We start from the raw sequence: 15633 nt of genomic DNA on the forward strand, positions 1-15633 counted from the left end.
TGCATGATTTAAGTAGTGATACTCAGGGAAGGAAGACTAGTTTGAGAAAGAGAATGGATTTTGTAAAATTGTTTTTGAGAAGCGTGTGCGTGCATGTGTGCACGCGCGCACACCCACACACCCACCCACCCAGAAATTAAGTATGAATTCTGCAAGCACCTTGGCATGCCCAGCAACTACGCATAATTTTTCTCTCTCTCCCTCTCCCTCCAAATCCAAGCCTGAAGCAAACACAAAGAGAGAAAATTGTATCACTGTAGTCCAACATTTCTCCCTGTACAGTGGTACCTCTGTTTACAAAGGCTTCTGGTTATGAATGCTTCAGGTTACGAGCTCCGCTAACCTGGAAGTAACTTCTCCTGGTTGCGAACTTTGCCCCAAGTAAAACTAACCCTAGTTGTTCCAGAACTGAAATTGGGCGAAGGAAGCAGGAGCAGCCTACCATTAGGCAAAGTGAGTCAGCTGCTTCAGGCAGCAGATACTGGGGAGTGGGCTAGGATAGAGGTGCTGAATAACAACTTTGTATTCTACACAGTATGGGGACATGGGTGGCGCTGTGGGTTAAACCACTGAGCCTAGGACTTGCAGATCAGAAGGTCGGCGGTTCGAATCCCCGTGACAGGGTGAGCTTCCGTTGCTCGGTTCCTGCTCCTGCCAACCTAGCAGTTCGAAAGCACGTCAAAGTGCAAGTAGATAAATAGGTATCGCTCTGGCGGGAAGGTAAATGGCATTTCTGTACGCTGCTCTGGTTCGCCAGAGCTACATGACCCAGAAGCTGTACGCCGGCTCCCTCGGCCAATAAAGTGAGATGAGCACCGCAACCCCAGAGTCGGCCACGACTGGACCTAATGATCAGGCGTCCCTTTACCTTTAAATGTGCTTGTGGGAGACGGGTTATTGGTTTGCTTGTGTGTTTTGTTTGGTGGGAAGGTAAACGGCGTTTCCGTACGCTGCTCTGGTTCGCCAGAAGCGGCTTAGTCATGCTGGCCACATGACCCAGAAGCTGTACGCCGGCTCCCTCAGCCAATAAAGCAAGATGAGCGCCGCAACCCCAGAGTCGGTCATGACTGGACCTAATGGTCAGGGGTCCCTTTACCTTATTCTACACAGTCTAGCCTGCACTCCCCAGTCTTGCATGCTGCCCCCCAGGTACAGTGGAAGATACTCTCCAATTAACTGGGTTGAAGTAAGATTCAACTACCAGTTGAGTTAAGATCCAGAAATAGAAATCTGAGGCGGAGCACACAATCTGGTTTGCCTCAGATAGCAAGACGTATTGGGCTAGCCCTGGAGAGGCTTTGTTTACTCCTCTCTGGTAGGTCTGCTGCTGCAATGTGATGAGCCATAGAGGAAGTACCGGTCTCCAGCCTACAGCATTAGTCTTTTATTTGCACTTTTATTTGAAGAGGTCCTGATTAGTGACCTGCAAGGACAGTGGAACACGGCAGACTTACCAAGTTCCTAAAAGAGTTTACCGTTTGAGAACCTTACCCATAAAAAGCAATTTCCGTACAAAATTATTGCTGCTATTATTATTTCATTTATATACTGCTCATATGCCAAAATTGCTCCGAAGCAGTTTACAACTATAAAATCAATGCATAATTAAAACATATGCAGTAACAAATCCATTGGGGCATTACAATAATTAAGCAGTTCATTTATTTCAAACATGTATGAAATAAGTGGGGTTATGAATAAAATGGCATGAATAAAATGGAAAACTAACTGCTGTGTGCATTGTTTGACCCCATGTATCCCATAACCCAAAACCCACAGTAAAAAATGAACACAATTGTGTATTGCCATTTACCAGTGCACTGCTGTGTCTTCCACTTCTGTAACAAAATATTACACGTTCCTTTTTACTACATGGCTCCCTTTTTCAAGCTGTGCCCTAAGATTAGTTTCAGCATACAGAATGATATGTTCCATTTTCTCTAAGTTTTTTCCCTCTGCCCTCCTGCTTCTTTAGCCTACTATTTTATTTCAGCGAGGAAACTCTTCAGTGTGATTCTTGGATATTTGCAGCCCCTGTGTCATGTGTGCTGCAAATTGCTAATGCCTCTGTTAGCTGTCAGAATGTCTGCGGAATTGTATGTGATTGGCTTTCTTCTCTTGTTTTCACAACTAACAGGTCAACATATAGATGTGACTTTCCGCAGGCTGCCTTCCCAGACTCCCTAGAGAAGGAGCATTCGCTCTCCTTCCCATTCCCCATTTTCAGAGCTCAAGAACAACAAATCAAACGAGGTTCACATGTTTTAATAGACGACTTGCTCAAAAAAAAGAAGAAAGCATCTCTTCTCTATGTTAGATATTTATCTATGCACCAAAGATAAGGCATTTCTTGTGGCTGATTTTAGCACCTACCAAAACAAACTAAATTCTCATTGTTTCTAATATTTCCCAGCAGCAATACTTTCATTTTAACCCTCAACACAAGCTGAGGGCTACAATAGTAATTATGGGGGAGCTACCCATCCTCCATCATAGAGGGCAACTGCTCAGATAAACAGGAATGCTATTTACACAGGATTACATGGGAAGAGGATTAGCATGCAGGACACAAAGTCAATCTTGATAACAAGATGTTTTGAATAACCAAGCTGCAGATAATAGGGAATTCTACCGTCTACTGTTAATAGTTCCTTCCAGTTTCCATCAGGCTGCTTTATTTAAACTCTCCTGTCACTTCGGCATAATATCTGCCAGCTTTATGCGATACGTAATAGAGAAGGCTTCTGCGCAATTTGTCGGCAGTCTTGAGTTACCACTCAGCATAAAATTATCCTAATTCGAAATACTGACCTTTGCATAGCATGTCTTTGCATTCATTTGGGAAAGCGAGGGGAAAGTGTGTGCCCTGCTTGAGCCCACTTATTTCGTTGATGGGTGAGAAGCCTTGTGCTCACCCTGAAGAAAGAAAAAAGCATTTGCACCCTTTGAATAGTAAAATGGAACATGTGTAATATGTGTATTGATGGGGGCTCTGCAGGAGGCTCTCCAAGTCTTTGATGTAACACCTGAAAGCCAAAATGCCAACCTCAGGATGTGCCAGAGTTGTAGACAGCAGCAGTCAGAGGAGTCAGCAAGTAGGGAGCCCATCTTATGCTCAGGAATGAGAGCTAGGAAGTGTGCAGTATTGCTCAGGCAAACAGAAAACCTCCTTGGATAACTCAGTGGCCAGTGGAGCCAAGTGGGGCCAATCTAGGCTTGGAGCATCTTCACTGCCCAGGATGCTGTTCCAAGCCACAGTTCTGGAGGCTCCTTACATGGCCATTGGCACACACAGGTGAGGAATCCTGGTTTTCCTGCCTTTCTTACAGTTTGCTACTCTGTCCCAGCTCCCGAGCCCAAAATATTCCCGAGGGTGTGAGACAGGGCAAAAGCCAACACAGGGATCCAGCAAAGACCGGTGAGCTGCCCATTTAGCTGGAAATGACTTGCAGAATATAATTTCCTTCCAGGGAATGGGTCATATGGCTTGGGCCCTGCCTGTGATTCCCCAGCAGAAAATAGGTTGTGTGCAATTTCCAGCTGCACAGGCAAGCTAGCAGTTCTGTTAGAACCCTTCACCAGCTGCTACCTTGTTCCTCTTCCCCAAGGTAAGTGGGAGAAGCAGCTGGCTGAGGACTGGGGTGGGACGCAGAATCAAAGCAGGAATCTCTAAAGGTGGGCTGTGTCCACCTCAGTTCGGCTCACAGTTGGATGCTTGCATTAGGCACAATGCACATTGCTTTTTTTATTTCTGAAGAATTCCTGGTGCCTTGTGCCAATCATGTGGCCTTGTTTAATGTCATTTTCTTTTCTTTTCTTTAAATTATGTGCAACTGATTATATGGCAAGTAAGGCACAACCTGTACCTTTTGGCCCGCTCTGAAAATGTTGATTTATTGAGTTATACTAACACTTTGTCAAGAGAGTTCTCCATCTGGTCCCTAGGTAGACACTTAATTTCTGGCTTCTATATTGGTTTTCATTCAACTATCTCCTGCGTTTTCCATTGAGTTTCATTAATAAAATGGAACAGTCTGTAGGTGTTTGAATGGGTTCTTTATCATTTTCATCTAACAGCACCAGCAGCCTGAAGATTATTTCAGGAAGTTAACTCCCCACTGCACACCATCAGCTGTGCATCAAGCTGACCTGAGCTGTGGCACAAAGTTGTGGCAGATGGGAGCTGTAGTCCAGGTTGGGGAAAGCTGTATCACTAAAAACAAATGGGAAATAAGGGTTCTTAACTTCATTTGACTAAATACAGACCTTTTTAGAAATGAGAGGTGTGAGCAATGTATTCTAAGTGGAGGAATCAGTTAGTCACCAGGCCAAAGAACTGGGCTCAGCAGAAGTCCTTCCAGAATCCAGAAGAACTGTCTAGACCAGCATCAGCCAATGCTGATTTTGGTCAGCATTTTGTTGGACTACAACTCCATCAGCAACCATGAGCAATTTTCAGGGATGATGGAAGCTGCAGTCCATTTGGAGAGCCACAGCTTCCTCACCCTGGTTTCAAGAAATAAATGCAAGTGACAGAAAGGGTACAACAACTGCTGACCAGCCTATGGCAGCCTTTTCCTACATCATTAAATAGGACAGCTGGAAACATGGAGATAAGGTTTTATAACTAAGTAGAAGTGCAACCGATGAGCATGAGTCTTGAGAGAGTAGAAGTTGGAGCTACTGCATTCGAGGACTAGAGCATGTGCCTGTCCTGTGTCACTTGACTCTTGATGGTGATAGAATGATTGCCTGACTTGTGGTAGAGAGAGGTTTCCTTGAGCAAGATGTCCATTTATACCAGATCCCAAATTGCTCCTCAGCCAGGTTTGTTGAGCCTGTTTCAAATCTCTCAATGCACTGGTAAAAAATAGCGGGTTCAGGTGCCATGAAATCACAAACCTGAAGCTGAATCTTGAGCCATTATGACATTGCAGTACATAATATAATAATAGCCACCACAAAATAAGATCCTTTTATATATTGCCTCGGTATAGATATAGTCCTAATTTTTATTTTCTCCAAAACTCCATTTCATAGTCTTCATATTTCCACCACCATGAATTTGCTTTAGAATGACCGAGAAACAACAACTTTACAAACACAGCAGATGTATACAAAAAGTGCAGGTGTAATTCAATCTCAATGCCCCCTTCTGTGTTCTGAGGCTGCCAGCAATGAAGCCAATTAGCACCAGTTGGAGTGGCAGCCTTTGAAGTGGGCACCAGTCTACCAAAAGGACTGGGGACATTGGCTCATATCAAACATTTTATTAAAATAAGATGGAAATTTGGCACGAGCCGTAAACCTATCAGGCACATTCAGATACAGCTGAGAAACAATGCCAGGCATCTTCAGGAACAGCAAGTGTAACCTTGACAAAATATACTAAGTCCTTATTGCCTGATGCCCTCATTATATATCTTTATTTCATTTATTATTTGTTATTATTTATTAACTTTGTCTATCGCCTTTCATCTGCAGATCTCAGGGCACTGCACATAAAATTACAATATAAAAGCACAAGATACATGATAAAGACAAGGGGGAAGAAACAGTAACACACACACACCCAACACATTAAAGAGGGGTATAAGATGTTAATCAGCCATGGCCTGGCTGAAGAAGTACATTTTGCCTGAGGCCTAAAGGTGTATAACGAAGGCGCCAGCCAAACCTCTCTAGGAATATCTTTTGGTGCTAGGTAAAAACTGTCCTCTATAACCAGGCCTTTGGCCCTTAACTATCAGTGTCCTGTTTGAAGTGGGCAGGATGTTTTTAATGTATTTATTTTTCCTCTTGGTTTTCATGTATCTCTGTGTGTCGTGGGGTTGACTGTTGGCTGGCTGGCTGTAAACTGGGCCAGATAAGGCGACGGACAAATTAAATAAATAAATAAAGTAAAATTAAAAAGCACCTCCCTTGTTTGCTCCTTTGAAGAAACATGGATAGAGGGAAACAGGGATATACAGTGGTACCTCGGGTTACAAACACCTCAGGTTACAAACACTTCATGTTACAGACTCTGCTCACCCGGAAGTAGTACCTCGGGTTAAGAACTTTACCTCAGGATGAGAACAGAAATAGTGTGGCGGCGGTGCAGAGGCAGTGGGAGGCCCCATTAGCTAAAGTGGTACCTCAGGTTAAGAATGGTTTCAAGTTAAGAACGGACCTCCGTAACGAATTAAATTCATAACCAGAGGTACAGCTGAAGTCCCTGAAGCCTCTGGTGCTGTTTATGGGGCTAACCATCCCTTGACCTAGGAAGGAAGGAGGGAGTTTGTGGGCAGAGACAAGGTAGCTGGTCCTTTGGGGATAATAGTCAGTTGAAATACATTACTGAAAATTAGTTGTTGACTAGAGAAACAGGAAATAGTTGATTGCCCAAGCCAATTCCTACGCACCAGGAGATCTGGGGAAGGTATGCTCTATTGATAAAAAGTAATGTTAAGTTAGAACACAGTGGGGGGGGGCAAGATGCCTCCTGTTATATTGCACAGATCTATATACACTTGCTAGCCCAGGGCACTGAATCACTGCAAACGAATGGGTAGCAGAAAAAAATGCCTTCTGAGTTTCTGCTTGCACAAATGCTGCCTGAGAAAATAGATTGTGTTAACGGACATGCTTTTTAGGGGCATATTTACTTGTCATGGGGTGACAGTAAATGTCATGTTTTGCCAGTACTGATGGGATTTTTAAAACTAACTTACATCCATGTAAATGCTATAAGCAGCCCAATTATTATGCATGCCAATTATTAAAATAGGTTAAGCTTGAATCTTAGGAGTGACAAAAATGTCTTTGGAATGGGGGGGGGGGAGGCTGTGTTTTTGGCACTCCTGTGTTGTGATTTTGCTGCTTTATAATTGCTTTGCTCCGATGCTGATTGATCTACAGCACTTTATGGTGCTCTATTGTATATTTCGTCTTAATATGTTGTTCAGCACTTTAGAGGTCTATGAGACAAAAATTGGCATATACGGTAAGAGGAATAATAACAACAGAGACAACAGTATACAGAATTGTCACAGTCATGGGTAGCGTTCGAATCTTTCAACAGAATCAAAGTCCTTGAAACCATTTCTAACACACACACACACACACACACACACACACACACACACACACACACAAAGTCATCTATACAGTGCTACCTCAGGTTACAGACACCTCAGGTTATAGACACTTCAGGTTACAGACTCCGCTAACCCGGAAGTATGGTAGCATCTCGAGTTGTTAACTTTACCTCAGGATGAGAACGGAAATCACGCGGCAGGAGCAGCGGGAGGACCCATTAGCTAAAATGGTACCTCAGGTTAAGAACAGTTTCAGGTTAAGAACGAACCTCTGGAACGAATTAAGTTCTTATCCCGAGGTACCACTGTAAACTCCTGACACGGCACCAGCAGAACAGAAACTAGAATGTGTTTCACTCTGATTAACTGTTCAGAAAAGATACTTCTACTTTGTGTTGGTACATTAGAGTTCTTTTTTAAAATAAATACAGCTGTCTTCCCTTACAAATCATGTGCTTGAGCCAAATCAGGCTGGCACGGTATGCAAGCCTTGAGCAGCAAGCAGCATTTTAACCAGGTATGGTGCTCTTTCCATTTCTGCAGCCTATGTCAGGCATTAATAGATGACAGCCATCCTACTTCAAATGATGACTGCATGTTCTGCAGGCTGCAGCTATATTGTCTGAGTGTGAGTGTGTACAGACTCTTTTTATCTGGTGGGGGTGGGGGCGGGAGGTCTTATTTCACAGTTGTTATGTATTTCTGGCCAGGCATCTTTCCTTTCACCTATAGTATTTGTGACAAGACCCGGTGAAAGTTCCATTGCTGCATATGTGGAATACAGCTCTATATGCCATCTGATTGTCTATATAATATATCAGCCCTGTAACAGGAAAAGGAGCCTCCATAAGGATCCACTGCCAAAATAACATTGTGGGGGCTTTCTGAAATGCTGAATCTAAGTATAAAATGTGAAGTTATAGAATATTGTTAATGGATCTTCTACAGGTAAGCTTTGTGCTTATTTTTGGGGGGTGTATTTTAAATGAATCGTTCATTGTCGAATGGTTCATGTTATTCCGCAGAGATAGTTTATGTTATGATTATATTCAGTTGTTGTAGACTGCTTTGTTTTCTGTGAATCTCTGTGAGCAGAAATGTATTTGTGGTGTATAGATACACTGACTAGGACTACACTGGTGACAACTAATCTGATAGCAGACCGAGGAGCTTGTCCAGAGTTGAATTTCCATTGGTCCAGGGTGTCACCTGACATCTGATGGGTTAGCAAACTGTAGTACCTCTTTCTGACCAGCTGCAGTGGTGATGTCGAACCACTGGATAACAAGCTAATGGCTCCATTTTCTGGTCTAATGGCACAGTGAATGAGATGTCTGAATCTCACTGCCAGAATTCCTAATATATTGCAGTTAAATGCTGAGGTCATGTTAGCTTCCATGCTACTGAGCATTCTTCTTTTTTCTTCTTTTTTAATGTGGAAGTAATTCTTTAGACTGTAAACTGGGAGCAGGACATGCATTTTCAACTCTTGCACAGAGTTAATACTATCACCTTGCCAACAAAGGTCTGTATAGTTAAAGCTATGGTTTTCCCAGTAGTGATGTATGGAAGTGAGAGCTGGACCATAAAGAAGGCTGATCGCCAAAGAACTGATGCTTTTGAATTATGGTGTTGGAGGAGACTCTTGGGAGTCCCATGGACTACAAGAAGATCAAACCTATCCATTCTTAAGGAAATCAGCCCTGAGTGCTCACTGGAAGGACAGATCCTGAAGCTGAGGCTCCAGTACTTTGGCCACCTCATGAGAAGAGAAGACTCCCTGGAAAAGACCCTAATGTTGGGAAAGATGGAGGGCACAAGGAGAAGGGGACGACAGAGGACGAGATGGTTGGACAGTGTTCTTGAAGCTACCAGCATGAGTTTGACCAAACTGCGGGAGGCAGTGGAAGACAGGAGTGCCTGGCATGCTTTGGTCCATGGGGTCACGAAGAGTTGGACACGACGAAACGACTAAACAACAACAACAATGTTGCCATCCGGCTGTCTCAAAAGACAATGGAGTGTGTCTCTGGGGCTGAAGTCAAACCGCTGTGTTAGCAGCCCCAAAGCAACCTTCCATGATGTGCAAGCCTGGTCAGTGTGTAAGAAGGTCCTGAATTGCCCAGATGACAAGACCCACCCCCCTCTCAGCCTCGCTGAGCAGAGCAATACATTTGGCACCAGCTTGGCTGCAGGAGTTGCTGGAAGAAGGTGTACAAGGCACCATCCAAACATCTTAGGGACTCTACTCCAGATTTGTGTAGAGTTTACTCCTTAGACTTCTCTTCTCCTGAAGATGATTCCACAGTGGAGGTTTTAGGATCAGAGTTTTTCCTTCTCCTAGATGGGCTTCCTTCCTAGGCAGAAGAGCCCCATCTGCCCCTCACTTCCTTCTACAGCACATGAAGACACCGCCTTCTTGACCATTGGACTGAGTACTTGTCCCATCTGCTCCACTGGTAGAGCCTGTCTTCGCATGCAGGGGAAGTCCCTAACTCAGGGTTTGAGACCCATCGGCTACCCTCCCCTGGTTTAGCAGCCAGTCAAAGCCATTCCTGGGGTGTCACATGCTTACAGCTCTCACCTGTGGCTCCTACGTAATAGTTAATTAATAATGAAGGATCATCACTCTGTAGAAGAGCAACTGCTCTGCACAAAGAAAACCCCTGGTTCAGTTCTCAGCATCTTCTGGTAAGGTTTGGAGAGACCCCTGACGGAAATCCAAAGAACCACTGGCAGTCCATATAGACAACACTGAATTAGATGGACCAGTCGTCTGACTTGATACTAGCTCCCATTAATAACATCTTTGAGTTGTTACAAGGGAGAGGATTCCAACTGTGCCTTTTCCCATTTTTGTTTTAAAGGGGCACAGGCGCCGTCCCAAATTTAAGTGGCACAGAAAAGGATGTCTGCCAGAGAATTTAAGAGTTACTCCACAACACAAACATGGGAGGCTGCTTACTAGCAATGTCAAAGGTACTCCCAGCAGTTGCCCCAACACTTTCACAACACAACAGTCACTATCTGGCATGTTCATCTGGGGAAAAGTATATCCCCCACTTCCAAGATACTGGCGTTTGAATGCGGAGCAAAGGCACAAAACTACACGGACACCTGGATCTCCCTACAACGAAATGAGATGCAACTGCACATTGGCTGTACTATAAAATCAACACTGAACAGGTGTCTCTCTCTTTTGCACTGGTGAGTTAAAAGAGCAAAAGGAAGCTATTGGAGGTAACTGAGAACTCAGGGCACAGCTAGATGACTTTCCCCACCTGACCAGCATATCACCCCAGCCTCTGTCTGCACCAGAACAAACCAAGTAGCAAAAACAAAACAAGGCATTGCTCAATATAGCTTCATTTCCCCGCAAAGGAACTGGAGTGGCTGATTGACCTGCGTCAACACAGTCTAGATAGGTACTAATGCAGTAATTCTCTGTTTCGAAAGGCATGAACATTGCAGATACAGCTTCAAAAGCTCTTACAATGCTAGTTCCCATCATTCCAGATGAAGAGTTCTCTTGCATGGTGACTGAATAGCAAGGAAATGTGATACAGTATCTTCTAGACTATAAAGTACAATCTTATTACCATACTTTTGATGTGGTGGAAAAGCTGGAATCTTATTTTATTATCTCTTTTTACAAGAATGTAACCATAGGCTGCTTTCCCTCATTTCCCTCTCCTTGAACACAAGTGGTAGGAAAAAACTCCAGTCAAATGCAATAGGACACTAGTGAGGGCTCATAATCAAACCTACCTAGTGGCAGTGAAGGCAGCAAAAAAAGATATACTTTGCTGCTTCCATTGCATCCTCACTGTGCTGTCCAGGAGAACTTTTACAGGTATTGTGGAGCCTCTTACAGTCTGTCCCAAAGGAGGTGGCAGAACTGATGGTAGCTCACTGTGACTCGTTTGCAAAGAACATTGAGGATAACATCGCTTGCAACCACTGGAATCTTGACTCTGCTGTTACAGCAGATTGATCTCAAGGGGTGTCCAAAGCACCAGTCCTGCACCAATCCTGGCCTAATTGCACTTGGCTGCCAGTTTGTTGTTTCTGGACCCAATTAAAAGTGCGGGTTTTGACCTATAAAACATTTAACAGTTTAGGACCACAATATCTCAAAAACCACCACTCCCCATATGAACCAACCAGGACCTAGCAGTTGTCATCAGAAGTCCTTCTTCGTGTGTTCCCTCCATTAGAGTTTTAGAAGGTGGCCTTTTCTGCAGTGGCTCCATTTTTGGAATGCTCTCCCTAGAAAGGTGATGGCACCTGGTGCCTTTGTTACATACCTTTAGGTGTCAAGCAAAAACATTTGTTTCATCAGCTAAAGGCCTGTTTATGGACAATTTATGCCCTTTTAAATGCGCTTGAGGGACGCAAGTGGCGCTGTGGGTTAAACCACAGAGCCTAGGACTTGCAGATCAGAAGGTCGGCGGTTCGAATCCCCGTGACGGGGTGAGCTCCCGTTGCTCGGTTCCTGCTCCTGCCAACCTAGCAGTTCGAAAGCACGTCAAAGTGCAAGTAGATAAATAGGTATCGCTCTGGCGGGAAGGTAAATGGCATTTCTGTGCGCTGCTCTGGTTCGCCAGAGCTACATGACCCGGAAGCTGTATGCCGGCTCCCTCGGCCAATAAAGTGAGATGAGCACCGCAACCCCAGAGTCGGCCACGACTGGACCTAATGGTCAGGGGTCCCTTTACCTTTAAATGTGCTTGTGGGAGACGGGTTATTGGTTTGCTTGTGTGTTTTGTTTTGTTTTTTAATTCTGTAATTTTATGATGTGAACTTCCCAGTGATCTTCGAATGAACTGCAGCATACAAATTCAATATGGCTAGTCTTAACCTCATCTTTCTGAATTCTTACAGAATTCTTACAGAATTCTAGACAGAATGAGTAATAGGAAATATCATTGGTAAGGAAGCTGTTTAATGGGCCAATCCATGGTGAAATGTGACCTTTAAAAGATTTTCCTATCAAATTTTCAGTACTTTATACACTAGTACAGCAATGCCTATGTACATGCTTTTCTAAAGTAAATTATTAATTTTTATTCTTCTCATGAACACTGTAGAATAGCCAACACATTATTTGTCTACTTTTTTCATACTTCATAGAATCACCTCTTTGGTGTTTGCAGTGCAATATCAGTTAGGGATAAAAAAAAGTAATGTATATATCACAGAGTAGCCACTAAAAATTTAATTACTATAAATCTTATAATAAAGCTTAATCTATTACATATAATATGAAACCCTACCCATAATACATGTACTTTTCTTACCTTTCTTTTATTTTAGTCCTTTCAGTTCCTCTATCTCACAAACACAACCTCTTTGATTTTACCAGCAGTATGAACAAGCTTGAATTTTAAGTGCAGCACAAAAATTATTAGCAATAAATACTGCTGGCTATCTCTGGTTGGTGTTTTAGAACGGAAAAGTAGAGTTGGGGATTGGTTACATATCAAAAAAAGCTTGCAGTGCAATGAACAGACACCAGATGTCACTACAAGTAAAGCGCCACAGCAGAATATTGCTACTAGCAGAAGAAACACCTCCTGAAAGGAACTTCTGTAGCATCTCAGAGGAAGTCCGAATGGCATATTGATGGTGATACGCCTCTCAGGGGCTCAGCAAAAGCAGGTGACTGGAGCACCAAGTTGTAAAAAAAAAGTCAAGAAACCACAAGGAATGATATTTAGAAAACATTACCATACAAATAAGTCATATCTGATTAAATTGTGGGTCATATCTGAACCACAATATTTTGCAAAGGTATTCGTGTTTAGATTTTGGTTTATTTTTTAAAAAACCAGAGGTAACACTCAACAGGTGACAAACTTGTTTCTTTTTTTTAATATTTTTTAAATTAATTTTTATATATATTTTCCAAACAGAACATAACATCTCCTTTCATCTTATACAACATTGTGGCTATAAGCCTAGCCCTTCCATCAACCACGTCTAATGATTTTTCAACCTTCATCACTTAGCCTTGCATTTCATTATTTTCACTATAGTGGTACCTCGGGTTACATACGCTTCAGGTTACAGACTCTGCTAAACCAGAAATAGTACCTTGGGTTAAGAACTTTGCTTCAGGATGAGAACAGAAATCGTGCTCCGGCGGCGCAGCAGCAGTGGGAGGCCCCATTAGCTAAAGTGGTGCTTCAGGTTAAGAACAGTTTCAGGTTAAGAACGGACCTCCAGAGCGAATTAAGTACTTAACCCGAAGTACCACTGTATTGCTTTTAATAGTCCATAACTTAAAATCCATTCTCATAATTTTTCTCTGCAATATTTCATATAGTTCTCCAACAAACTTGTTTCCGAAGTGAAGTCAAGTGACGTATTCAAAAGATGGTGGCTTGAAATGCTCGGGCCACAGGTATCGAGTCACGATTAAATGATGGGATAGGATGAAGCTCAGGGGTAGAGTATCTGCTATGCATGAAGAAGGTCCCCAGCATCTCCAAACTCAGAAACTTTGAAGAGCCATTGCAAGGTGGACTATTGATCTGACTCTGCATAAGGCTGCTTCCTTTGCTCAAAGTGAAAGCTCACCTTCCACCCTGTCTTAGCCTTCCCTGCTAAATCATTCACTAGACACACAACCACTTCACAAACAAAGAGAAAAGCAAAGCCATGGCTGGGAGCCAGCGTTGTGTAGTGGTTAAGAGTGGTGGACTCGTAATCTGGTGAAATTGGTTTGATTCCCCGTTCCTCCACATGCAGCTGCTGGGTGACCTTGGGCTTGTCACACTTCTCTGAAGTCTCTCAGCCTCACTCACCTCACAGTGTGTTTGTTGTGGGGGAGGAAGGGAAAGGAGAATGTTAGCCACTTTGAGACTCCTTTGTTGTTGTTGTTTAGTCGTTTAGTCATGTCCGACTCTTCGTGACCCCATGGACCAGAGCACGCCAGGCACTCCTGTCTTCCACTGCCTCCCGCAGTTTGGTCAGACTCATGTTTGTAGCTTTGAAGACACTATCCAACCATCTCGTCCTCTGTCGTCCCCTTCTCCTTGTGCCCTCCATCTTTCCCAACATCAGGGTCTTTTCCAGGGAGTCTTCTCTTCTCATGAGGTGGCCAAAGTATTGGAGCCTCAGCTTCAGGATCTGTCCTTCCAGTGAGCACTCAGGGCTGATTTCCTTAAGAATGGATAGGTTTGATCTTCTTGCAGTCCATGGGACTCTCAAGAGTCTCCTCCAGCACCATAATTCAAAATGAGACTCCTTAGGGTAGTGATAAAGCGGGATATCAAATCCAAACTCCTCTTCCTCCTCCTCCTCCTCCTCCTCCTCTTCTTCTTCTTCTTCTTCTTCAGGGTTAAAAACCAGCTTCCACATCCTACCTCCCTAGGCAGCCGCTGAAGCAAAAAGCAAGCATCTGTGCATGTGCAGATAACTTTGCACATACATAGACCCTTCACAAGCAGAAGGAAACAAAATGAAACCCTTTGCCTTTGCTTGTGAAGGTGTAGTATTGATTGAAGGCAGGAGAGAGTCTGCCCGGATCACTAGTTAGCAATGCTGCACCTTCTGAGCAGTTCACCCATCCCTGGGCAACAGGCCTGTCCCTACTCATACATCAAGTTCAACAAGTGTGGGTTAAGGTTCATTCAGAATGGGCTCGGCTGGTGCTCAGTTACCTCTGAAAGGAGCTTCAAAAGTGCCCCAGTATCTTCACCCATATATTTTTTTCCCTGTAGGTTAAAAATAGCCACAGAGAAGTTGATTTGAGCTAGAGGGGACCATTTGCCAATGTTTCTGCAGCTCTGGTTCACAGCTTGTTTTGGCTGGTTTTGCTTTTAATAAATAAATAAATGGTTGGGGAAGTTTCCCTGCAACGTGAAGTTTTAGCCTTAGAAATCAGCCTAGGTGGAAGCATCTGATGAAAGTGATACAAAATCACCATTGCCTCTGATGAAAAGTAATATTTTATGCTTAAATATTCCCAGGCAGGGCTTACTGTTTGCTATGTGATATTTGATCACATACGGCCAATGTACTCCCCCCCCCAAAAAAAAATCATTACCATAGCAGCCACAAGGAGTAAATAGTTTTCATAGTTTTAAAACTATGCACTTTCAAAAGTGCAAATTTCAGGATGAAAATCTGAAATTCAGCACAGCCTTAATTTTCAATTATTATTATTATTGTTTTTTAAAAAATCTTTTTTAAAGCGAAGTCCCAGAAAAAGTTGAATTTACTTTGAGGTGGCAGAGAAACGCCAGTCAGTACTGGTCCTGTCATTTGGCAGAATAAGGCAGCTGCTTCAGGCAAGTGAATCTGGGTGCCATGAAAGGACAGAAATTTTTTGGTTATAGAATCATAGAGTTGGAAGAGACCCCCCCCCAAAGGTCATCTAATCAAACCCCGTGCAATGCAGGAATATTTGATTATTATTTTTTTAATGTTGTAGTTTGGCTGCCAGGAAAAGGAAGAGGTGATTGCCGTGTTTTCTGCCTGTACTACAAAAATAATTTGAGTGCCTTGAGTACTATATACCTTATCTGGACAATTGGGTATGGGGTGG

The 15633-nt window shown here is 43.3% G+C and overlaps 1 protein-coding gene across 3 annotated transcripts in view; it reads right to left on the reverse strand.

Annotated features, from left to right (window-relative positions):
* The window catches only part of PTPRN2 (protein tyrosine phosphatase receptor type N2), a 608972-nt gene that overhangs the window by 451952 nt on the left and 141387 nt on the right, over window positions 1-15633 (reverse strand). The window lies entirely within an intron of this gene.

Source organism: Podarcis raffonei, chromosome 12, assembly GCF_027172205.1.
Source record: "Podarcis raffonei isolate rPodRaf1 chromosome 12, rPodRaf1.pri, whole genome shotgun sequence".
NCBI classification, from domain to species: domain Eukaryota; kingdom Metazoa; phylum Chordata; class Lepidosauria; order Squamata; family Lacertidae; genus Podarcis; species Podarcis raffonei.